General features: G+C 44.2%; 1 protein-coding gene across 1 annotated transcript in view; it reads left to right on the top strand.

The window, feature by feature from the left end:
• LOC138453423 (CD109 antigen-like) overlaps positions 1 to 25,153 on the top strand; it is a 1,481,241-nt gene that overhangs the window by 111,795 nt on the left and 1,344,293 nt on the right. The window lies entirely within an intron of this gene.

The following is a 25,153-nucleotide window of genomic DNA, read 5'->3' as shown; positions in this document are numbered from 1 at the left end:
ATCCAGGAAAATCCGGCCCAATGACTGTTAGGGGGGCTGCTCCCGGATCACCGGGCAGCCCCGTACTCGGGTCGGGTGGCACCCGACAACATAGACACTTGGCGGCGCCCATGCCGCGTACTCAGGGGTGGGGGCTCATCCCACCCGCTCCGGGACACCGGAGCTCCACACACGTGGCCAGGTCCACCTGGCCACCGCGGCCCCGGCTCTGGGGGCACCCAGGTCGGGGTCGCCCCCCAACCCGCCTCACATGGTTGGGGGACCCACAGGGACTGCGTTGCCCGGCAGGGGCACCGTCCGGACGGCGTTGCCCGGCAGGGGCACCGTCCTTAAGCTGGGCCCCGTCCGTGGGCCCAGCACCAGCAGCGCAGCACCAGCCTGGTGCAGAAGGAACGACGCTGGAGCCAGAATGGGAGTGACTGGCGAGCCGGAAGCGGCTCGCCTCTTTTATTGTGTTGGTCGCGTGGCTACTGCCACGTGACCCATTACAACATCCTGGGAGCTACCATGCTCCCAGGAGGGGTTCACATGCAACAATGACCAGCACTGCCATAAACCCAACACTGTCAGGGGTTTGATTGTGTGCTTTGCAAAATAGATTGATACTTAGCAACTCAGGCAGCAGAACTTCGTTTGTGTGACAAGGCGGGTTTGCTTAATTAGGGCCGAGTACCTGTTTACAGGTATGTGCGTTTGTTGATTGGGTTTTGTGCTTAATTATTTGCCTCTATAATGTAGTATGTCTGCATTTGTGTGTAGCTCCAAGTTTACATCACTGTGTGTCCGTGCAGCTGTGTTTTTGCCTTTGCGTGTCTCATTTCATGCTTTCTGTGGTAAATTTGAGGTAGTCAGTAGGATACCAATCGATCTGCTGGATATGAGCTTAAGGTAACTGAATGGAAATCTACATTTTCTCGTCTGACATTTACAATCAAACAACTGCTTTACACTGCATCCCATTTGGCCAGGAGAAGCTCCAGCAGCAGTGTTAAACCCTACAGCATCCTGACAGTGCATACACACTACAGCAGTGTTGCCACATGCAGGGGCCTGCCAGTGACCAAGGACCGTACAAGTTTAAGCTTGCCCTGAAGAGCAGTGCTGATGCACGCATAATGGGATTCCAGCAGTGTAAACGTTTTCCTGTTGTGCCCTGTTCATCCTAAAGGACTACAACGGTGTGATCTCTGTTCTGCAGTGCCCCATCAGTGCAAGTTTCACACACACCAGTACTCGATCAGTTCTGTTAGACCCCAACTATGCGATCTCCCCTCAGCTGTTCTCTGGCAGTGCTATAAGACTCTAGCAGTCCATAATCTGCTTTCGAAGGCAGAAGACGCGCTCCCATTGAAATCTGACCATCTCACCGCAGATTGCCAACTATCGCTGATGGCCATTTCTATTTCAAGATGGAAATGGTGACTTTATAAAAAATGGGATTTGCAGATGTTATTTGGCAAACAGTGCTCTGGGTTCACATTAAGTCAGTCCATCAATTTAGCTGATGCACATTGAAGCTGCCTGCAGATTGTGTGCCAGGATCAAGTCATTTAAAGCTGACAAAACATTCCTTCTACAGCTCACGTCACTGCACTAAAAACAAGCGAACACTGGCTATAGCGAAAAGCGTGGGGTAATCCAGTACAAAGAGTAGCTGCTATAGAGTCTGCACAAGAACTAAACTTAAACCCCTCGTCCATTGAAAAAACATATTTTAAACTTAAAATATCAGTAGTTTCACCAACATAAACCAGGCAAGTCTGATGACAACTGATATTGCTGTTTCTAGCACTAACGGATGTACATTGTCCTAAAAAGACATACAATACAAATAACTTATCATCGGATGGTGATCATCGCCTTATCAAATAACGTATCATCGCCACCTAATAGCCAAAACTAAAAAGGTGCCAGCTTTTAAATAATCTTGCAGATTCTGTGAAGATTCTACTAGACCGACCTTCCAAAAAGCACTGCAGTTTGGCTTTTCTGAGCAGGTTTGGGCGGCCCAGCAATATGAATTTGGCAAGGGTGGAACCCCAACGCTAGTGTGACAGCAGGGTTTGTGGCCCACCATCCGACTGCAATGCCCGAGATTCAAGAGGGGAGTACAACTAGCCATTCGGTGGTCCTGAGCCTTTCTAAAAAGAGGTTCAGGGTCTTAAAAAAAAACTGCTGGTTTTCTGTTTTCTTTGTGGTTGTTGCTTGACTGTCGGATTAGGAGTGGAGATGACGGGCTCGCAAATTGCTGATTTTGGAGATGTGAAGTGCTTTTGGTGTGTTTAGGATTTCGTTGGAGGAGTTTGTTAGTTTGTGCTGTTTTATAGCCTTTTTGTCTGTTTGTGTGTGTTCCTTAGGCCCCCTCTCATCTTCTCTTTTTAGCCGTACTCCCTTTTCAATTAAAAATAAAGTTCCTCTTGTGCTTTCCCGTTTTTCCTTTGTGCCACACCAACATCTTTTAAAAAAGGATTCCTAACACCTTTCCTCTTCTATGTTTGAGGAGAAACCTTTCTGTGTGTATTTGAAAAGTCTTGCAGTGCTGTTGACGGTGGTTGATGGGGGAGGGGGCAGGCAGAGGTTGATGGAGGGCAGGCGGAGGCTGATTGGGGGGACAGGCAGAGGTTAATGGGGGCAGACAGGTTGATTGGGGGGGGGCAGAGGGAAGCTGCATGAGGTCGGTGACTACCGTGAAATTGGACTTGGCGCGGGGGAGGAGGTACTCCATCAGCAGCAGTGATAGGTAGCCACAGATGTGCAGGTGGATGTGGGGCTGAGGGGCAATGAGGTGGTGATGCTGAAGGAGACCGAAGAGCACCAGGTGGAGGAGCCAGATGTGGTTCATAGTAGAAGGCTAAGGAGGAGGAGACTGGGGTCACTGCACCATTTCCTGCCCATATGGTGTGGGCAAGGCAAGTGAAGTATTTGCTCAAGAAGGTGTAGTCAGTTCGGAAGACATGCCCACCCATGACCTCGCTGCCTATCTGGTCATGGATGTGGGTTTATGTAAGCTTGCCAGAGGGTTTGATAATCTGGGGGTAGACGGGCAATGTAACATGGAATCCATGCTAGAAATCCGTTCTGTAGGATAACCTAAGTAAGAGTGCCTTGGGCACCTTTTCAATGCACACTCACTATAGATTGCAGCATAATTTATGTGTTAAAGGAGCATACATTGCATGCCACAGATGCAACTAGTGCCCCGCCCTCCTGCAGCAGTGACAGTGGCTACAAGAGAGTGACAAATGATACTCCATCTGGCCACTGGTCACTCTCATTACACGAGAGGGAAGGGTCCCCTTCTCACACAGGAACTGGGGAAAAGTATAAGCACAAATGAAATGTTCCTGGTGGACACTTGTCATTCCAATTTACAATACAATTTCATAGGTATCTGCAAAATATTCTCTCACTTCAGTTAATTTTATGAATAATTATTATTCTTTATCTGATTTGTGATCAGTTGAAATAATCGCACAGCATTTTCAGATTATGTGATGGTAGTAGTTTTCTTCATCATGACATGTTTGGGAATTCATACAATACACCACAATGTATTAATCCAATGTGCACTATCCCAAGGCACCAGGGTCTCGGTTCCGATTTCTGTAAAATTCTTTTGTTCTTTGAAAAGTTGTATTAGTTTTTTTTTTTTGTGACACACCAGCAGCTGTGTAGTTTGGTAACATGGCCGTCACAGAGCTGCATAAATATTCCTGAAAGCAGCCTGATAAATTATTCCAATAGCCCTGTGTCACCTTTAACAATGGGCCCTCCAGTGATAAAGCATGTTTACACTGCATGCTATCTGAGTACAGCTTAGGCTTTTGTGAGAAACCTAGCAGAGTCCTCACATCTACTTCCCTTTGGTCCTCCTCTCGGGTGGCCAGGGAAAGGCAATCACTCTTGGATTCCGACCCTAGGTGTGGAGAAGCATGGGAGGATCACATTGTTGGAGGGCCCTCGGGGATTGGGATTGGGGTCCCACAGGCGATGCATGGTATCCCCCTTTTCCTTTTGAAGACCAACCTAACCCTGGACGTTATGGGCTATTGTACGACCTCTTGCCTCATTTTACCACCTTCTACCTTTGACAGTACTGGGACGAGGAAGAGGCGACTAAGAATAATGAACACTAAGGCCTAATTTCACCACGTTGTGCTGGGACGAGGAAGATGCATGCAGAGTACTTGTAAGGTCAGGCATGTCCCTTTGATGACAGTCAGCCAAACCCAATTGAAAGTCCACACCTGCAACCTTGTATGACGGGAGACCAAAGGTGCAGCAGGGAAAGCAACAGGGAGGCCTGTGTGGGAGAAACCAGCAGGGGACCCGTGTCATAAGGAGGCAGCCATGGTGGGACCTGAGAGTGTATTGCTCTCCTCTGAAAAGTGCACGGAACTACCATAAATCACCAATGCAATTATAGAGCAAATACTTCAACCCATAAACAGACAGACACAATAACTCCCTGCCATGCACTCTTTAGAAGATAATCAGCTCTTTACGGCTATTTATTCAAAGATTACAAGTACATAGAAATAACTCATAAAACTAACATGGACATAGATTACAGAAGAAGTAAAGAAGTCAAAAGAAATACATCACCGTGAGTGTAATTCTTGTCCTCATCTCGTCCAGAAGCGGCTGGAAGACTCCAGGGGGCAGCCAGGAAGAGAGTGCTACAGCTCACAGGAAGACCAGACGGAGAGTCCTTCTCTGGCTGAAGTCTCACATGACCCCTCTGGGTTTCCGCATATATAGGAACTCCAAAAAAAAAGGAGTTGATTCTCGAACCTTCTGGAATTGCACCTGCGCAGTTGAGGAACAGCCGTCGGTTGCCAGCTGGGTCAATTGAGAGCTCCCCCCAAGGAACGCAGGGCCTCCCTGCTCTAAAAACATGCTCCACGGAGAACAGTAGCAAGTCATAACAACATTAGCTTTTCCCAGCAGAAATGGCCTTGACTGCATACCAAGTTTGAGAAAGCATGTTTGTCTCAGCACTGTGAATCTAACACTTCAGCAAAATGTGTGCAGCCTTTCACTGCAGAGTGAAGTAAATATCCAACATGGCTCTGAGTGCTCCCAGAATGCATTGCGTGCCCGTGCCATTTTGAAGCAAGCATAAATTAAGCAGAACACTTCCACCCTTTGGATATTTATCTTCCGTAGCCAGGTGGCACTGGAACTGGTCTCTGAAACCTACGAAATGTTAAAGCTAAATTGGGAATACATTGAAGGCAACAAAAACAAGCAATTATAATAGACAGAATAATAAAAATGCAAGCAAAAATATAACGTAATGTACCCCCAATCTCGGGTATCCATTAAAATAACCAATCCCACCAGTTTCTGTTTTGATCTTGAGACACTTGAGAAATGAGATCCCTCAAACCTCGAATATGACTTTCAATGGATCGTGAGTGGTCACTCAAATTGAAGCAACACATACCTTCAAAGGGATTACACCCTAAATTATGTTTCAGCAATAAGTAATCGACAGCAGCTCTGTTCTGCAAAGTAGCTTTTCTAATAACTTGACTATCAAGGAGTAATTCTTCTAAAGCTTGCGAAGTATGGTTAAGACTCTTAACTACTAAACACGCTAATTTCATATTTGTAACCTCCAGCAGCTAAACCCCAAACACTTATTAATGAAAGGGTTAATGCTAAAACCTCAGCTTCTGATAGCAAATGTACATGTGAATCAGTGTCAGGAGATAGTCCCATAGATTCAAAGGTTGACCTTTTACCTCGAGTTATCGCTGAGTGTAAAGGAAACATCATTAGTCCTAATCGAGTCAAAGCACATGGACCTCCAGAAATGTTAGCTGGAATATAAGTATATGTAATGTTACCACATGAAAAGAGCCATCCTGTTGGAAGTTTCACATGATTGAAATGACTAGCAGTTATCACTGTATGATTGCAAGACATAGTGTTATTTACGTTGGTGCATTTGCGTGACATTCGTGAACACAGTTTCCTCTCGAATGTGGTGTGATTGTATTGATCGGTCAACTCTATTTGTCTGAATTTACCAATTTCTTGTGATTTTCACGTCATAATATAACATACATCACCTTGAGTTACATTGTACGTGGTCACACGTGTCAAATTTCTCCACTTCTTGTCGGTTTCTTGGCAGAATCGGCAATACTCGTAGACTGAAAAAGATTGTCTAATGTCTGAGTCTTGAACTAAAGAATCATTATGTGTGATGCCGAAAATATGCTTTAAAACCGGAACAGGCGTCAGCACCGCTACTGAAGATGTAGTCAATAAAGCTTCAGCATTGGGCACATCAGATAAATAAAAGTGTGATATATTCAGTACTTGCTGTGCCAGATAGATCCACATATTTTCTTCTTGAATAATCATAGGAGAGTGTTTCCTCCGTCCTACAAAGGGCTCCTGCGCAACTGGCATCAAGGTTGTTTTCACTTGCTCCTGATGTGTTTGTCGCAATTCACGGATCCATGTCTTCGGTCTGGCGGGCTTGTCGGCACTGGCATAGGGTTGCTTGGGGACAACATTATTCATCACTATCAGTATCCCCTTGATCACTGGCACAGATGTGACATTTTTTGCTGGTGACAGAAGACTTTTTAACCCATCCAAATGGAGTCCATTTAGTGCCACAGTCACACCACCCAGACCCAGGATGGACACAGCAAACCCAGAAAAGAGATATCTGTGTTGCACATCACTCTCTTAGGTAACATTTGTCTGCGGGTACATATTGTCATTTCCTTCTACCAGGCTCCATTACTAAAACCACTTGATCTTTGCCTGATGCAATGACATCTGCTGGACCGCTTGGCTGTTCCACCCACACCTTTGCACCCGGTACCATGCTGTCTGAAGAGCCAAAACCGCGATCCCCACGGGTAGTTAACTCTGTAGGAGGCTCCCCTTTCTTAATCATGGACAACTTAATAGGAATGACTATCAATTGGGCCACTCGATCACCCTTGTGGATTGATAACAATTGATCCCCACTATTCATTAGGATGACTTTAATCTCGCCTTGGTAATCAGAATCAATTACCCCTCCCAACACTTGAACTCCCTTCAATGCTAGGCCAGATCTAGGGGCAATCCATCCCATATGCTCTGGGGGAATCTGTACTCTAATCCCTGTTTCAATTACAACTATTCCTCTTGGGTCTAATCTGATTTCTTCATTAGAATGCAAGTCTACCCCTGCTGACTCTGGAGTTGCTTGATAGGGAGCTAAAGAACCTGGTGTAATTTCCCAGTACAAGAGTGTGTCTCTGACTGAATTGGGTTGAACCTGCAAAGTAGGAGTCATTAATTGCATCAAAGGAGTTTCATGTTCATACACAGGCCTATTGTTCAACACTTGCACCGCATCAAACACACGATCACGCCAGCCTGCCAAACTGCCGTCTCCAGATTTGTGCAACTGTTCTTTCAGTAACCCATTCATTCGTTCAATTAGCCTTGCTGCAGCTGAGTGCTAGGGAATATGATATGCCCACTCAATGCTCTTTTCCTGACAAAACTCCTGGACTAATTTGCCTTTGAAATGTGACCCATTATCACTTTGAATCTACAAAGGCACTCCATAATGTAATATGATCTGATCTAACAATCTGATGGTGTTCAATTGGGTTGCACGTTTGCACGGCAAAACCATCAAATATCCCGAGTATGTATCTACAATAGTGCATGCATAGTGACAACCTCTGCTGATTGGCATAGGACTGATATAACCAATCTGCCAAATTTGACCTGGTCATTTTCCTGTTCTCAATGTGCCTCGAACAGTTTGAGGTATAGGTCTATGCAATTGGTGTTGGCACACGGGACACTGCAAAATAATGGTTTTCACTAGTTCTAAAGGAAGACTGATGCCTCGAGCTTGTGCCCACCTGATAGTAGCCTTTTCTCCAAGGTGCCCACATTTCTGATGGGCCCATTTGGCTAAACCCTCCATATCGTCTTCCCGAGCCTCTGCATCCACTGAGGCAATCTTGGTGTGCTCATCTGCAACAGAATTAAACCAACGTTCTAGTGAATCTGTGGCACAATGCGCGTCCACATGATATACAGTGACTTCACTTTGTAACAACTTCTCTGCAATATCTTGCCAGTTCTTTTCCCCACAACTCTTTTGAATGAATCTTCCATTCTTTTGCCAAGTTGGCAACCACACTGCCAATCCATTCGCCACTGACCATGAATCTGTGTACACATAACATTGACCAGGGGTCTCTTGTTTCAATGCTTGGTAAACTGCGTAAAGTTCTGCGAACTGACTGCTCTTTCCTTTCCCTGTCGTTGTCGACATCTTTTTGTTTTTGGGATTGTACGATACTGCTTTCCAGTACCGCTCGGTTCCCACGTATCGGGCTGAACCATCCGTGAACCAAGCATGCTCTGTTTGTTCCACGGTCAAATCGCTGTAAGGTACTCCCCATTTCACAGGAGACTCACGTTTTTCAGGCACTTCCGGTGGTATGTAATCTGAGGGCGGTATGTTGGCTACTTGCTCATGTAATTTTGCCACTCCACCCTTTCCTGATTTGGCTCTGTCTTGAATGTACCATTTCCATTTAATCATGCTGGCTTCTTGAGCATGTCCTATTCTATGTGTTTTAGGAGAGCTCAGTGCCCATTGCATGATCAGTATTTCTGGCCTCATCAATACATCATGGCCCACCGTCATTTGCTCAGTATCAACAAGAGCCCAATAACCTGCCAGCAATTGCTTCTCAAACGGAGTATATGAGTTACCAGCATCGGGCAACTTACGACTCCAAAACCCTAATGGCACAAGTTTCCTGTCTTGTTTCTGCCACACACTCCAGTTAGCATAATTGTCTTGCACAGACACATTTAATTCCACGTCGCCTTCCTTCAAGGGCCATAAATCAAGCACCTGCTGCACGGTGTCTTTCGCCATCTCAAAGGCTCTCTGCTGCTCTTTCCCCCACTGAAACTAATTTTTCTTTCGTGTCACCTTGTATAGGGGGGGCCAATATCTGCCCTAAATGCGGAATGTGCTGTCTCCAAAACCCAAACGGTCCTATAAACTGCTGAGCTTGCTTTTTGTTCGTTGGAGTGGTGAATTCAAGTATTTTCTGTCAAGCTTTTGGCACCATTTCACGATGCCCATGATGCCACTGAATCCCTAGAAATATCACTGTTTCAGCTGGACCTTGAATTTTACTCGGATTAATCTCCCACCCTTCCTTTTTCAATCCTTCCATAAGGACATCTAACTGACTTTGCACGCTGTGCTCATCCTTGCCCTGAATCAAAATGTCATCAATGTAATGAGAAATGTGTATGTCAGGTTTACACGGTATTTGTCTAAGTGCTCTGCCACCAGCCAGTGACAGATAGTCGGACTGTGCATGTACACCATGGGTAGTCTCATGAAAGTGTACTGACGTCCACCCCACGTAAATGCAAACTGTTCTTGACACTCATCAGCAATTGGCACGCAGAAAAATGCATTAGCTAAATCCATCACTGCATACCAAGTCCCCTCGAACTTTTGGACATTCTCAATCAAAGTAATGGCATCTGGGACTGCGGGCACTAAGGGAGGAGTATGTTTATTCAACTCCCTGTAATCCACCGTCATCCTCCACGACCCATCCCCCTTTTTAATGGGCCAGAGCGAATTGTTCCATGATGTGGTAATAGGGCGTAATACACCCGCCTCCACGTACTCTTTGATGGTGTCTGAAATTTCCTTGTGCCCCCAGGAATGCGGTATTGTTTCATTGCTACCCGCTTGGTTGCTATTGGCACTTGCACTGGGGGCATCTTCAATTTGCCTACAGTAATGGGGGTACACATCAATGCACTCACCCCAAACTGGTACGTTTTACTGCCAAGTCCCAAGGTTAGCCCTTCGAAAATGTCAAAACCAATTATATACTCGGGTATCGGGACAATCAACACTTGGTATTTCTGCCTCCTTAAATTGCCTATTTTCATCTCACTCGCGTTTGCACTGCGGGGGTCTCCTTTCCTCCAAAATCTGTGATCGTGAACTGTTTGCCTTTAAATCATGTCGGATTACCATGAATCAAAGAGGCCTCCGCCCCGGTGTCTATCAATGCTCGCACCCCTTGTGTATTTCCTGGCCCCCAAAAAATCTTAACATCAACATGAGGCCGCCTATCCACTTTTATGCGGGCAGACGCTGCCGGAGCTTGGCCGAAGCCCTAGTCAAATTTCGAATGAGTGTGACTTGACTCCGCCTCTAGCATTGCACTCACCACCTTTCTCAAATCAGCGTATGTCGGCTGGTACAGGGAAGGTGTCCCCATAGACCCTTCATCTTGTTCTTCTGCAGGGGGAGCGGAAGGTGAGGCATCCCCCTTTGGCGTGGTGACTACTTGTTTCTTTTTTATTACATTTTTTTTTTTTATTTGTTATAGCTGGTAAACCAACTTTTCAAATATTCCGTTCATTTTCATAAAACATAATCAGACATCTATACTTACAAATGGCTTAAACCTAATTGTACAAAATTGAGACAACAAATATGCATACATAGTCTCTCTCAACTTACATGTCACATGTTGGTTACTCTTCACAGTTATCAAGTTTTAGTTTCAGGAAATATTATATTTAAAAATTGTACAATTGCAATCTGTATAGTTATTCTCGAGTTAGAGAATAAAAGATTCCATATTTGTGTATGATCTGTATTGCTCTGAACAGACAATTTTTTCCCAAAACATTTAACTCTCATATCATGTAATGCAGTGCACTCAATTACAAGATGTTGTAACGTTTCTCTTTGGTCCTTAATTTGACAATATCGACAGAAGTTCTGTTCCTTTGATATTACTTTCCTTCTAAACAAAATGTAATTTGTTTCATACTGATTTAGTCTAAATCTTAGATATTTATGTCGGCATGCATGTGACGGAAATTTCAACAGATACTCATACATAACACCATATCTTTTAATACCAAATGCATCATAATTGAAATCTTTAAGTCTTGTACAAAGTTCCATGTTACCAATCCAATCAGCTTGATAGATTTTACTTTTTGCGCGATCAGGATCAGAAGGAGCTCAATCGATACCGAGGCATTGGATGCCGCATTTAGAATGTGATTTCTCCACTTCGTTGATATGCCATTTTTTTCTGTTAATAGATTTTGGGGCAGTACATTCAAGAAGCTGGGCTTCCCTAAACCATCCAGCATTTTTCATAAAAGGGCACACTGCTTCCATACCAAGTGATCACACAGAGACCCCAATCCCAATTTGAATCGTAATATTGCCAATGGTGTTCCAGGAGAAAGTGATAGGACAGCAGCTTTCAAATATCTAGCTTCTAAGCTGTCCCAAAACGTGCGATTTTGCGGCACCAACGCCTCAACTCCATACAAAATAATCAGTATTACCTTGGACTTATAAAAAGACACAATGTGTTTGAATGAGAACTTCCCAAATTTTCTTAGGAGAATTTTCAATTGGGATATCAAGGCACTCAATTTTCCCCTAATTTTACTAGTCATAGTGCTTAAAGTTTTCTTGTGTTCAATGTACACTCCAAGATACTTGTATTTCACAACTTCGGCAAGTTCACAGTTTTGAAGAGACCATTTTAAATGGTATTTTTTAGAGATATAGTTATTGCAAATTAGTATTTGAGATTTAGCTGTATTGATGACTAAGTTATTTGCCACTGCGTAAGAACCTAGTTGGTTTAGCATATTTTGTAAGCCAATAGGTGTACGAGACAGCAAAACCAAATCATCTGCGCATAGTAAATAGGCTACCTTTTGGCGACCTATACGAGGTGCATCTACTACACAGTTCATTAAGGCAAGACCTAAATCAAGGATGAAAAAATTAAACGGGAACGATGCGAAAGCACAACCGTTTCACCCCTCTATGTGTAAGGATGGCTGGAGATAATTTTCCTTCCATATTTAGTGTCACTCGCATAGATGTGGTTGAATGTAGTAACATCACTAGATTTACTAGAGATGTGGGACACTTATGTTGCCTAAGTTTAGCTAGGAGCATGGATCTTTCTATAGAATCAAAAGCAGATTTAAAATCAATGAACCCTAAGTATAGAGGGAGTCCACCATCAACTTGTTCAGACTGTATCATTGTCAGGGCCAAGATGTTTGGTATCATGCCCATGCCCTTCACAAAACCAAACTGGAAAGGGTCCTTTAGCCGATTTTTATCCACCCACTCATTAAGCTCTTTCAATATGATTCTACAGAATATCTTAGCAGGAGCATCCAATAAGGAGATTGGATGGTAACTCATCGGAAGTTGACGGTCACCTTTTTTGTAAATAGGAACTGTAATTGCTTCAGTCCACGACTTGGGCAATTTTTGATGTTTATTTATGACAGAAAATATTTTACAAAGAATGGAACTCCACACTTCAGGGTGCTTTTTCATCACAGAGTTTGAGATCCCGTCAGGGCCCACAGCGCGTGAGTTACTTGAGGTCATAATTAGTTGCCTTATTTCATTCTGATCAAAGTGGAGCCAAAAACTCAACTCTTCTTGAGGGTTTAGCATGGGCTTCATGTTTGTAGGTAATGCATACAGTTGTTGGAAGTGTTCCACCCACTGGTGCACCTCAACTGCTGTTGTGTGTAAATCCAATTGGTGGACGTGGTTCGCTTGATTTAGTAAGGCCCACATTTTTGATATATTTTTCTCAGCTAAAGTTGATAACATAATAGCTCCATCATTTTGGTAGAGTGAGGCTCGATGTCCTTTCAGCCAGTTATTATAGGCCAAACGCACTTTTTTAATGAGAACCATTCTGACAGAGGGGATGCCTTGATAGACTTCTCACTTCGGCACGATATGCTCTTTTCCTAATATATATGGCTCTATCGAAAGTATGAAGATGCCTTTCTCTTTGCAAATTAGATATCTTTTGTTGACTGAACGTTTGCATGACATTACTATATATTAGGCCTATGTCAGACGTTAGCCAATTATTTAAGTTGTTTGAGTCATATAAAATTTGGTTAAAGTGCATCAAGGCATTCTCCGTCCATCATAAACTGTTCTTCCCTTCATTTACCACTAAACATCCACCCTTCGATGTCTTTGGCTTATTGTCAATGGCTTCTACCACTACTTGCCAACTGGCACACAACATATTATGATCACTTGCCATGGTTGGAGTCGCACAAAAAGATCGCATTCTGTCCATAGCGCAGAATTTACATAAATGAAGTCAATTGTTGAAGAGGAATTTCCTCTCTTCCAAGTCGGCGCTGGCGGAATATCTGACTTAAACGCTCCATTCAAAACTTGCACATTTCTAAGAGCGACTACAGATTTCCATTGCAATAGTCTTTCACTGTTTTGCACACCATTATTTACCAGACAATTCATATTCAGATCTCCCGCTAGGATGAAGTAAACAATATTTTCATCGGCAGACACTATATCAAATAGATTGTTGAGATCCCTAAAAAAAGACTCAGATGAGATGGCTATCGGGTTCCAGTATATGTTCAAAATCGCATACACAACACCATGGATCACCGCCCTAACAAGCAACATATGCGCATTTGGCATTGCCCAAAGTTTTGATGAGGAGCCTGGTCCATCTTTCAAGGCCACCACAAGACCCGCTGAAGGTCTACCTGCTACAGCTTTCCGGGCTAGGTTCAGATGTATCTGGTACCCTGGCCAAACTATAGGGCTTATTAGCCAGGTCTCTTGGAGTAAAATTACATCAAACTTGCCTAAACCACTCTCATCATTATTCAACAGGTGTTTAAATCCCCGCGAGTTCCAACTGACCAAAGCAAGGGGAATAGAGTTTGAAGGGCTGATTAGCTAGTTCAAATTTGCATTACAATTACAAGCACAAAAATTCCTCTCCTGCAATCGTTGCTTTGTTTCTAGAACATTCAGTCATAGGTTTAGCTTTTGCCACAGATTCCATACTACTTGCCACGACTGGATCTATTACACTATCCACCTCTAAACTAAGCAGAAAGCCCAGATCGAACAGAGAATTTTTAGTGTGCCATACAAGATTGCGAATCACTTTAGATTGCATCCACACCCGTACTGCATTCAAATTTTGATTAGATGTGAATTCAACCAGAGTCAAATCTGCGGATGTAATATCTTCTAATAGTTGAATATCAGAGAAAATTGAGAAAAATGGTTCTTCGGTTCAAATCATATTGAGTGCATGGGGCGGGCCTACATTTCAGAATCATGGAACACAAAGCCGGCCGAGGAATAACTTTTTCAGTTCCCATGCTCTCCTGTACTTTTAATGGCTTACCAGAGGCAACAGTACTCTTATCTTTCAAATTCGGACCCAATTCCCTCCAGCAAATAGTAGACAGTAAGGTAGGACTCCAAAACAAGGCAGCTGCACAGGAATTGAAGTGAAAAGGTTGGAGACTGCAGACTGCAATGACTGCTTCCACTCACACACCACTCCGCTCCGCTCCGTGGTCCTAGGAGTTTTTAACTGCTTCTCCTCCAGCAAATAGTAGACAGTAAGGTAGGACTCCAAAACAAGGCAGCTGCACAGGAATTGAAGTGAAAAGGTTGGAGACTACAATGACTGCTTCCACTCACACACCACTCCTTGTTTCTTAACCTGTTTATAACGCTCTTTTGTATAATTCATACATTACTCTGGTTTCAATGCCATCAATTTCTTCATGTGGCACACCATCTTTTAACAAAGCCAAAAACATGTCTTTTTGGGACACTCGGGAGTCTCTGCTATCTTGCCGCCTGCCTTCAGTTCTTCTCTCACTACGCCCCTCTCTCTCCCGTGGCTTGTTATCGCTCTTGTCCCACTCTCCCAAATCTGCAAGTTGCCTAATGGCATCTGCTACCTCATCAGTAGCCTTGCCCGTCATGCCTACGACAAAGTCATAATGATACTTTTGTATGCGGGTGGTGCAGTTCTAATCACCATGTTGCGAGTTGAAACTGAGAGCGGCACGGCTCCCATGCGATCAGGAGCATCTACGTGAATAGCCTCTTTCATAGCATGCTCTCTGACTTTTTGAATTGCTTCTCTCAATGTATACCACTGTGTTTCTTCACTAGGCCAGTCTGTGGTAATGGGGTATTTACAGTTACATGCTTGGGCTATCAGGTGCAACAAAGACACCTGCATATCTTGACCATTTGCATCAGGGGCCGGTCCTGCTCTTAAGACCTCCTGTACATTGGTATCAATTGACAGGGGTAAAGAAATGCGGTGAATCAGTAGAATCTACCAGCAACCCTGCAGCACCCCCATCTAGCAATCTCACCATCCATGTCAATAAAGCTTCCCCTGACTTTTGCCTCAAACGGGTAATAATTTCCCCAACCTCCTGTTGAGTGTAATCTTCCAGCGTGGTTAAATCCACCATACCACCACCAGGATTCTGTGGGTGTGGTCCGGCTCGCCGCCTTCTAACAGGCTTCGCCGACACTGTTTTCTGTTTTACCTCTGGTTTGGGGTCAGACTCTTCTGCAGAACTACTTTCTAGACTGGTGGAATCAAAAATATCACCATCCCATTTGTCTGGATCCCAGTTGGCGCCAGCGGTAGCGATTACAGTTGCCACCTTTCTTTTGTTGACCCCTCCCCATCTTTTCCTATATTTATAACGAGCTACTCTGACTTCTGCCCTCTCGGCCACCGCCTGGTATGTGTCGGCCTTATCTTTAAACAGTTTCATTTGAATCTGCTGCATTAACGCAGTCTGCCGTTCTGCAGCCAGCTCTCTCTAATCGCAAAACCTCCTTTTTCATATCCATTTGCCTCTGATGTATTTTCCTATAAGCATGCAAAAGAACCCAACCTCGCCTGCCCAATGCCAAACATTCTTTACCACGTTCTACTGAAACTTGTTGCAAGCATGCAATTACATCAGCCGGATCGGCATCCCCCAATCCTTTATCCCAAGTCTCACTTAGCCCGGCACCACAGGCCCATGCCTGAGCAAACTTATCATATGGACTTTTAGTCCAGCCTGGAATGATAACATCAGAGCATTCACCGCCAGCGGGAACACTCTTTTTCCTGAACAAACTATTAATTACTGCAAAATGGTACAAAACCTCTTTATATCTATTTTTTTTTCTTTTTCACTGCAATCACTCCCACAAGCACGCACACATCACCAAGGGAGAAAAAAACAGCTTAACACAGTTCAACACTCACTGCCAAATTACTTTCGCTTGCAAGATAACCGAAGCCTATCTACGTTCAAACAGATGCTGGACAAATAACCCTGCTCACAGTGCCATAATGTATTGCTCTCCTCTGAAAAGTGCACGGAACTACCATAAATCACTAATGCAATTATAGAGCAAATACTTCAACCCATAAACAGACAGACACAATAACTCTCAGCCATGCACTCTTCAGAAGATAATCAGCTCTTTACGGCTATTTATTCAAAGATTACAAGTACATAGAAATAACTCATAAAACTAACATGGACATAGATCACAGAAGAAGTAAAGAAGTCAAAAGAAATACATCACCGTGACCGTAATTCTTGTCCTCATCTCGTCCAGAAGAGGCTGGAAGACTCCGGGGGGCAGCCAGGAAGAGAGTGCTACAACTCACAGGAAGGCCAGACGGAGCGTCCTTCTCTGGCTGAAGTCTCACCTGACCCCTCCAGGTTTCCGCATATATAGGAACTCCAGAAAAAGGAGTTAATTCTCAAACCTTCTGGAATTGCACCTGCGCAGTTGAGGAACAGCCGTCGGTTGCCAGCTGGGTCAATCGAGAGCTCCCCCCAAGGAACGCAGGGCCTCCCTGCTCTAAAAACATGCTCCATGGAGAACAGTAGCAAGTCATAACAACATTAGCTTTTCCCAGCAGAAATGGCCTTGACTGCATACCAAGTTTGAGAAAGCATGTTTGTCTCAGCACTGTGAATCTAACACTTCAGCAAAATGTGTGCAGCCTTTCACTGCGGAGTGAAGTAAATATCCAACATGGCTCTGAGCGCTCCCAGAATGCATCGCGCGCCCGCGCCATTTTGAACCAAGCATAAATTAAGCAGAACAGAGAGGAAGCCAGGACGCCAGCTGGTATCCCAGAAACCTGTGGAAGAAACCTGTGGAAGCAAGGGGGAGTCGAGCTGTTGAGCCACTGCAGCATCCATGTTGCAGAGAGTGAGCCGCTGAAGCTGCGAGCAACGAAGGAAGAAGAAAGGACACTGTCTGTGCCGGAGCAGCAGAGCTGCCGGCGTGTGGAGGACTGTCTCCATAATCAGAGCGAGACTCACCGAGGCCGGTCCACCATCCAGACAAGCAGAACAGGTTAGCCAGAGACCCGGAGAGGAACGCAAGGACTGGTGAGTGTCAGGAAAAGTCACTTGGCACCAAGGCGCTCCTTGCGGGCTATGCCTAGGCAATTTATTTATTTATTTATTTCACATTTATAAAGCGCTCACACAGCCCGCAGGCATCGAGGCGCTGTTACAGGAATTGTCTTGCGTAATTGTGTGTTTTTTTTTTTCTTAGTTACGTATTTATAACGCGCTTAAACACCCAAAGGTTTCTAAGCGCGGACCCGGGGATCGAACCTGTTGTTGCTTCGTGTCGTCTTGCTTCCAAGACGCGCACGCTGCCGCTGAGCTATCCTCCCGGGAATGCTGCATGCCTTTATTGAATACTGAACTGAATTAAACTTTAAACAAAGTGTAAATTACGATTACTGAATACCAAATTGAATGACACTTTGAAAACCTAGCTGAATTATGTATCCCACGTAAGTTGTTACGTTGACATTTTGGGGAAGGGAACTCTGAGATTTGATGAACTGCAAATTCTGCCTAGAGGATGGAACTTCAAGACCCCTTTTTTATGTGAACTGTTTTGCATTGAATTTGGGGAAGGGAACCCCGGGGATTGTGTGGAACTGTGTTGCCTTGAATTGGGAAAAGGTAATCTTGAGACTTTTGTGTGATTTTCTTGAACTTGAAGTTGAAGAGGAAGCTAGGGACTGGAATAAGCTCAGCACTTTGTGTTGATCCCCGTTTCTTTTATGATTGACATCCCTACACATTGTTTAGCTTTAGTTGTGAGGGCAAGGATGGGTTTTGGACAGAGACAGACTTTTAAGTTGAACTCTTGGCCTCAGACTTTCCTTAGTTTGGTTGAGGTAGGGAAATTCCTCCTTCGCATATAGCAAGTTAGGCTTTACACCTCCTGACATTTAAGTTAATAAATATATTTTGTTTGAACTTTGAATCTGTTTTCTGTCTTGCTTCATGATGCCTTCATGCTTTCCACAGCTAATTGAAGTACAGATGGCCACTTTGACTATTTGCCAAGCAAGAATTGCAAAGGATCGTAATCACTACCCAATTGGCATGTGTCGATGTTAGGGAGGTTTTTGCATAACCCTCCTCTAAATGTAGAACAGTGCGTCATTCAAAAGGAAAGGCCAGGCTCTCTAACGCTAGCTGAAGCAGTACAGTTAGGCTTACCCCAGGGAGGCAGTGAAGTACAGTTGGTCCCAATAGGCACCACCAAAGAATACACCACGCTAGTACACTGAAAAATATGATATACACTTTATTAAGATCACACATGGAATATCTATTAGGTCAAAATAAATAGTTGCGTTTAAACGTAACACACAGTAAAGCATAGTGTAGATTTAAAAATGGTAATGGTCATGGTCATTTAAGAGCCAACCCACTCCTGACCCCAAAATGCAAGCCTCATAACTGGTGATAGACACTATACATACAGACTTTGAGAGGTGGGAAGAGAATGGAACGTGAGACAATAAAACCAACCATTAATATCCTCCTATTCAGGACACAAGATGCCATAGAGAAATCAGTCACAGGATTCCTTCTACACTCTAGTACACAATAATATAAATACTACATATGCACACACCACAGTTTTATAGCTGCTGTCGAGAGGAAACGGGAGTACACAATGTCGAACAAAACCAGCTCTAAAGTACTGAAACCCATAAGTTCATGTTACACTCCAAGGAATGAGAACACATTTAGCAAGGAATGATGTACAGTAACTCAAGAGCATCATACAAGCATTTGAAAAAGACCCACAAAATTAGGGGTCGCAACTAAAAACCCAAGTCTTTGTGGAAATCTCCAGAGACCTAAGGGCGTTCCAGGTAGGATGTGCCTGTTCTGGTATGCACATTAGAATGTCACTTTGTAGGAATTCTTAGTGTTGGTAAACGAGCTCCATATGAAACATCAGGACAAAGTCTGTAGGCAGACCCCTGGTTATGGTAAAAAGCCAAATACGTCCTAGTTCTACCTCACAGGTCCAGAGAAGACTGCAACCTACCTCAGGGGATGCCAGAGAAGTACCTCTATAAAATATATAGTCCCAGGTTTGAGACCCAGCAGCCCACCGAAGGAAGTGGGAACAGCAAGTCAATGGCACAAGGTTGTTTAAGGGGACCTGTGGAACCCAACATCCAGGAGGGGCTCCCTGAAGGCAAGGATCTTGAATAACCCACCAACCTATGGTCCAGGGGTAAGTATATATGGTGTTGCTTCCCAAAATAGATGGCTCAGGAAAGCTGAAACCTGCGAATTAAAGATCATCTCTTGTAGGTTGAATTACAAGACTCAGTCACCCAGGAACTTGAACTCTGCACCAGCGATGATACATATGACCCAAAATAAGAACAACCTACCATCACAAGTGTCAGACCTACCACAAATATTAAAAACAATGGTGAAAATGGCAGCATAACTCAACTAGGCAAATTCAGCCAGCTTGCTGGACAAGACCGGGCAGCCCACTAACCAACGGAACACAGCCCCATGATGGGATGTTCTACAACCCTTCTGGATGGAGGCAACTTCCTATCCCAAAGCACGCAACCAACCCAGTAAAACGACTTAGAGACCAATCCAGCAGAGGGACCCTAGCCCAAATGGCATGAAGCCGCAACTAAAGTACAGCTACCACCAGCATACTCTCTTACACAAATGTAGGGTGATATAATTACTCTTAGGCCAAAATGGGGTGCTTAAAAAAACACCCCAGTCTTAGAAGCCATATGGGCTAACAAGGGGCCATATACTAAGGAGCATTGGCAATGCCAATAGTCTGGGCTTTTGTTACCTGCCAAATGCCTAATACTTCCAAACTAGCCAAAACTATTGGTGTTTGGCAATATTTGTAACAAGACTCCAAAGGACACGCAGTGGTCATAAATTGAGTGGCTGAAGCAGACCTGTTTTTTTTTTTTTTTACACCAATAGCGGGTTTACTGTCACATGGCTGCTTTGAAAAAAACAACACTGCCAGGCACTTAAAGCACAAAGTTTGATGGTAAGGCTGGATTATAGCAAGCCAAAAGACTTCCCACAAGGAGGTGTTTAGGGCGGGGAGGGGGAGGAACTAGGTGGGAATGGCCATAAGGATTAGCATGCGCAGTCAATGGGTGGGCAAATAAACAAATAATTAAAAACTGTGTGTCCCTCCTCATGTGGCATGTTTCCCTATCTGTACTCTAAACAAAACCTATCGACTGTGTGTCCCTCCTCATATGTCATTCCTCCCTATCTGTACTCCAGAACAGAAGTATGAATGAAAACGGTGAACTTTGAACAGAAAAGAGTTATTGAATAAATTATGTGTATAACATGAAAAAATACAAATATGATCTACTGTTCTCCGACACTCATCGGAGGCAAGTGCTTAGGAAAGGATTTGCTAATTCTTTTCCTGGAGATAACTAGATGTCCATGAGCATTTCAGATTTGCAACACAATTCCTATGCCTGATGGAAAAGAGTGAGCAAATAAATTAAGCATACCATGAAAAGGGTAAGAATTGATCTACCACTACTCGACACTCATTGGAAATCAATTCCTTTGGAAAGCATTTGCAAAGATTTTTACTGGAGCAAGCTAGGAAATGTCCATGGGCATTTTTAGATTTGCAATCCCACTCTTATACCTGATTCACAAAGCCTTACTAGAGCAAATCCAGACATTGGGCCTCATCACGAGTTGGGCTGTAGCCCTTAAATGCGGCGGTAACGGTATTACACCACATTTAAGGGCTGGCCCTATCACGAGTTGGGTGCAAAATGGGCTGTTTTACTTTCAACTTTTTTCTGGAGGTGAAAATCCCATGACCAGCAGCTGCATTAGCCTGCAGAATTAGCGCCAGAAATGCCCCATTGGATCCAATGGACGGAATGGGGATTTACCGTTCACGCTGAACCCGGTAACACCGCCGGACTGGTGGGTGCTAAGGCTATTACAGTCGGACGGTATCATGATTAGGCCCATTGGCTTTAGCTAGCATATTCCAGATTCTCGCTTGCATAAAGGTTTGCTCGAAAGCATCTCAGAAATGCTGTAGGAATCCCCGATGGGCTCCGGTTTACAGTTATGTAAATATGAAATGAAGAAGCAGATCCAAATGTGCTGTTCTCGCAACATCACCCCGTTTTCTTGTGTGAAAATCTGTGTTAATACTGTATGGTCCTGGAAGTTTGGTAACCAGGAGACAAAGCTATGATAGATGACTGGGTCTTGGATTGAACACACTTTTCAGAAAGCTAAAGAAAATCCAATACAAAAGTGAAAACCGTAGAACTAATGTGATAACAGCTGGTCAGCCTTTAATGGTCCATCCGTTTTGAGTTTTGGGGCAGTTGTGGTTTGAATTCGTTGTTTAGGCCTGTCATATCATCTAATAAGAATAATACATACTAATACAAATAACAATTTAATTTTCCCAAGAAACAAAACGTAAAAAATACAAAATGCTCTAGTTTTAATTTGCCCACTTCTCTATAAACATTACGTGTGTCTTTCATAAAATCCTTTAACCGATAGACATTTGCTGTATAGAGTGAAATATAGTTCTGTTATTAATTCTCCTATGCAGACTACAAGAAAGAAGGCTTGTGAGAAAAAGTTGTGCAATATTGAACCTTCACTGTCGCCCTTTCATTTACGTGTGTACACTTCCTTAGTATAGTATCACGGAAAGTAACTGAAACCACCTGCCCCGAAGGCGACCTGTGTACATGGGTAGAAGGCGCATCCATGAGAGCAGTACAGTACATACCTGGCATAATGGTGGCTCTTCTTCTTCTTCTAATTATTGACAGTGTGGGCGGACCCACGCAGGCGCTTCCCCATCCAAAAGGATAATGTGCATCTCCCCACCAATCTTACACACAACCCTCACTTTCTCATAAATCCTCCCACTGCCCCGTCTGCCCCACAAAATCTAACAGCACACTGCTCCTTTCTCTGCCTCTCACCCCGACTCCTCCCAGCAAAGCCTTCCCAGTCAGTTCAGCCACTCCCAGCGCAGACATCCGAACCTTCATCAACTCTCTCTCCTCGACATGCCTCTCACACGCAAGCAGAAAATGTCCCACAGTCTCAGGCACCCCACACACCACACAGTCCCTCAACTCACGCTTCCCCACTCGAAACAGGGTTGCAGAAAACTCTTGTTTCCGTGAAGAAAATGAAAAGCCCAGCCCAGTGTCCAGCTTAGGAGAAGTATGATGGTGTTAAAGTTATGATAATAATCTGCAGCCGGCTTTCAGCATCTTAACGCATCTAATGGTCTCGGGGAGATCAAGCTGCAAACCCTCAATCATCTCCTCCTGCTAAGGTACCAATGGCACTCCTTTTGCCATGGGGAGTCACGTGATGATACTTTCCTTTCAGGAAGCTGACTAGACGTCTGCCTGGCTAATGAGAGCTAACCCTCTGCTAGGATCCGAGGGAGGGCTGAGTCTATTTGTGAGCTGTGCTGTCTGTCAGGATATGTTGGTGTTTCCCTGGTGCCTGTATCAATACAACAGCAAATGTGTCACCTGCTATATAAGAGTGACGTGCCAGTGATTATTCAGCCGCAAAGTGCTAGACGGTGAACCTGGTCTCTCGGAGGAAAAATTATTAGTACGGAAAGCGGCACATGCTGCAACCAATGGCTGGGTGAAGCCACCAGCGTTGTATATAGTCCGTAGTTGTCTGTACACACTCCACCACCAAGTCCATGCCAAAAGGGCAGTAAAGCACAATCACTATTGCTGCAAAAACACACTGTGCCTCATTACGCCCCTTGAGGTAACCATTCTGCTTTTTGTGGCATGGCTACCCTCATTCCGGGTACCAAGTCCGGGTTCCCTGAATGGGGAAATACCGGGCCATTCCGACCTTGGAGGGCCCAGTTTTTCCCCATTAAAGAAACCCAGACCCGGTGCATTCCCATTCCCATTTCAGCCCCCATAGGGTTCAATGGGAATGGGGATGATGCTAACAACGGGCCCGTTAATGCCCGTTGTTAGCATCCTGGTCTGCTCGCAGGACGTGCTAAGGACGCATGATTTTACCAGGCGTCCTTAGCGAGTCCCCCGAGCAGACCTCGTAATGAGGCAATAGGTGGTTAATGGAGCCGGCAGCTCTACCAGCCCCGTTAACCCCCTACCGCCAGGGTCGTAATCAGGCCCATTGACTTCATCAGTTTGGCATACTTCCTCTGGAACTACTGCCATACGCACTGTAATGAGAATACACACAGCGTGTCCTTAGAGTGGCAGCAGCGGTGGGGTGATAAATCCTAAATGTCATGTCACCATAGTGACAGTTTAAAAAAACAAGTGACACCTAATGGCCCAAACTAAAAATTTACTGAATCATCGGTGAAAAGAAAATCAAATCTTACCATGCCGTGAACTCTTTCATATTTGAGTAAGCCATACCCTATAAGGAAGCAAAACCTGGTAGACAGTACTGGGATTGTTGCACTGTGTTCGGCAGGTAGTTTGCAAGCCAGGGTTTGCTTTTATAGTTCAGTACATGACTCGAACTTTGTGCTTAAAATCAACTGTATTGGAATGGACACCATTCCCCCTACACATGGCTTGTTGACTCTTTCGTACATGCTTTTTAGTCCATGGCTGAGTATAGAAGGCTGCATACGCACAAATTCTGACTTCCAGGGTGTACCTGAACAACTAACAACTTGCTGTGTTGTGGATGTATTCTCCTTTTTGTGAAGACTTCTCAGCTCTGCGAGTCATGGTCCCTTTAATGCTTAAAAGCCACAGGCAATTTTACCTAGTTAGAAAATTGCCTTCGAGACACTCACCCGTTGGGCTTTCTCCCAGACCTGGTTCAGTTTCACAATCCGAAACTCGCCCAGCTCTCTGCCAGGATTCACTCTGTTTTCATTAATTTCTTTGGAATGTTTTCCACCTCCTCCTCCTCCTGCAAGGACGCCGAACAGCAGGGAGGAGATTACCAATGCGAACATGCAGCATTGTACAGGCATCATCAGGCATGGGGCACGGCACAACTACTTCACCCTCCCAAAACTAGTTGTACGGGTCAGGACTGTCACTGTGAATTCTATCTAGCAAAGGAAACTGTTAACACTGCTCAGTATGTGTTTTACAGGAACGCACCATGACCGCACTGACATACAAGTCCGCTCCGGATTGGGCACTCCAAAGGTAGTTTTGGATTGGCCACTGAAAACTCACTCTTGATTGGTTCACATCCTATGCTGGCTTAGCTATTTTGTTACTGTTTGTCATAGAGAAATAGTATAGTAGGTGAAGTAGTGTCATGTAAATTGTAATATTTTAGAACTAATTTCTAGAACAGAAGATATTTTGAATTGGCATCCAGTGAAGTTGGTAATGAATCCTCGTGTTTCCTTTTGTCAGCAACTGCTTTTAGTTCTGCGTTTCCTATTTCATTTATTCGAGGGGATCATGGGAAGTTGCCCGGAGGAAGACGAGCAACAAATCCATTTTCTGATGTCCAATATAGGAATGGTCAATGTTATTACTATATAGTAATATCTTGAGTGAATCTTCTGATTTTTCAATAAACTAGCCCTTATTTAATTGCAAATCAAAACAAGCTCCCAAACTACTTGCAAATGCGGGGTGGATTAGCCATAGGGATTAGCAGGGAATGGGAGGTATTCAATAATCTAACAACTGTGTATCCCTCCTCATTCAAAGCCCATATTTGAAGCTCTTATGTGAAAGATCTTATTTCCATGACAATAGTTTTGGCTTAAAGGTAGCGCTTTCAGTGCCACCTAATACCCAAACTTAAAATGGGTGGCAAAGAAGGAGGACTTCAGCAGTAGTCCCTCTGAAAATAAAAATAAAGCAGACAT

This window comes from Ambystoma mexicanum, chromosome 4p (assembly GCF_040938575.1).
Source record: "Ambystoma mexicanum isolate Mex_15411 chromosome 4p, UKY_AmexF1_1, whole genome shotgun sequence".
Lineage (NCBI taxonomy): Eukaryota > Metazoa > Chordata > Amphibia > Caudata > Ambystomatidae > Ambystoma > Ambystoma mexicanum.
Note: the sequence above shows the minus strand (reverse complement) of the source record. Positions and strands in the feature narration are given on the sequence as shown.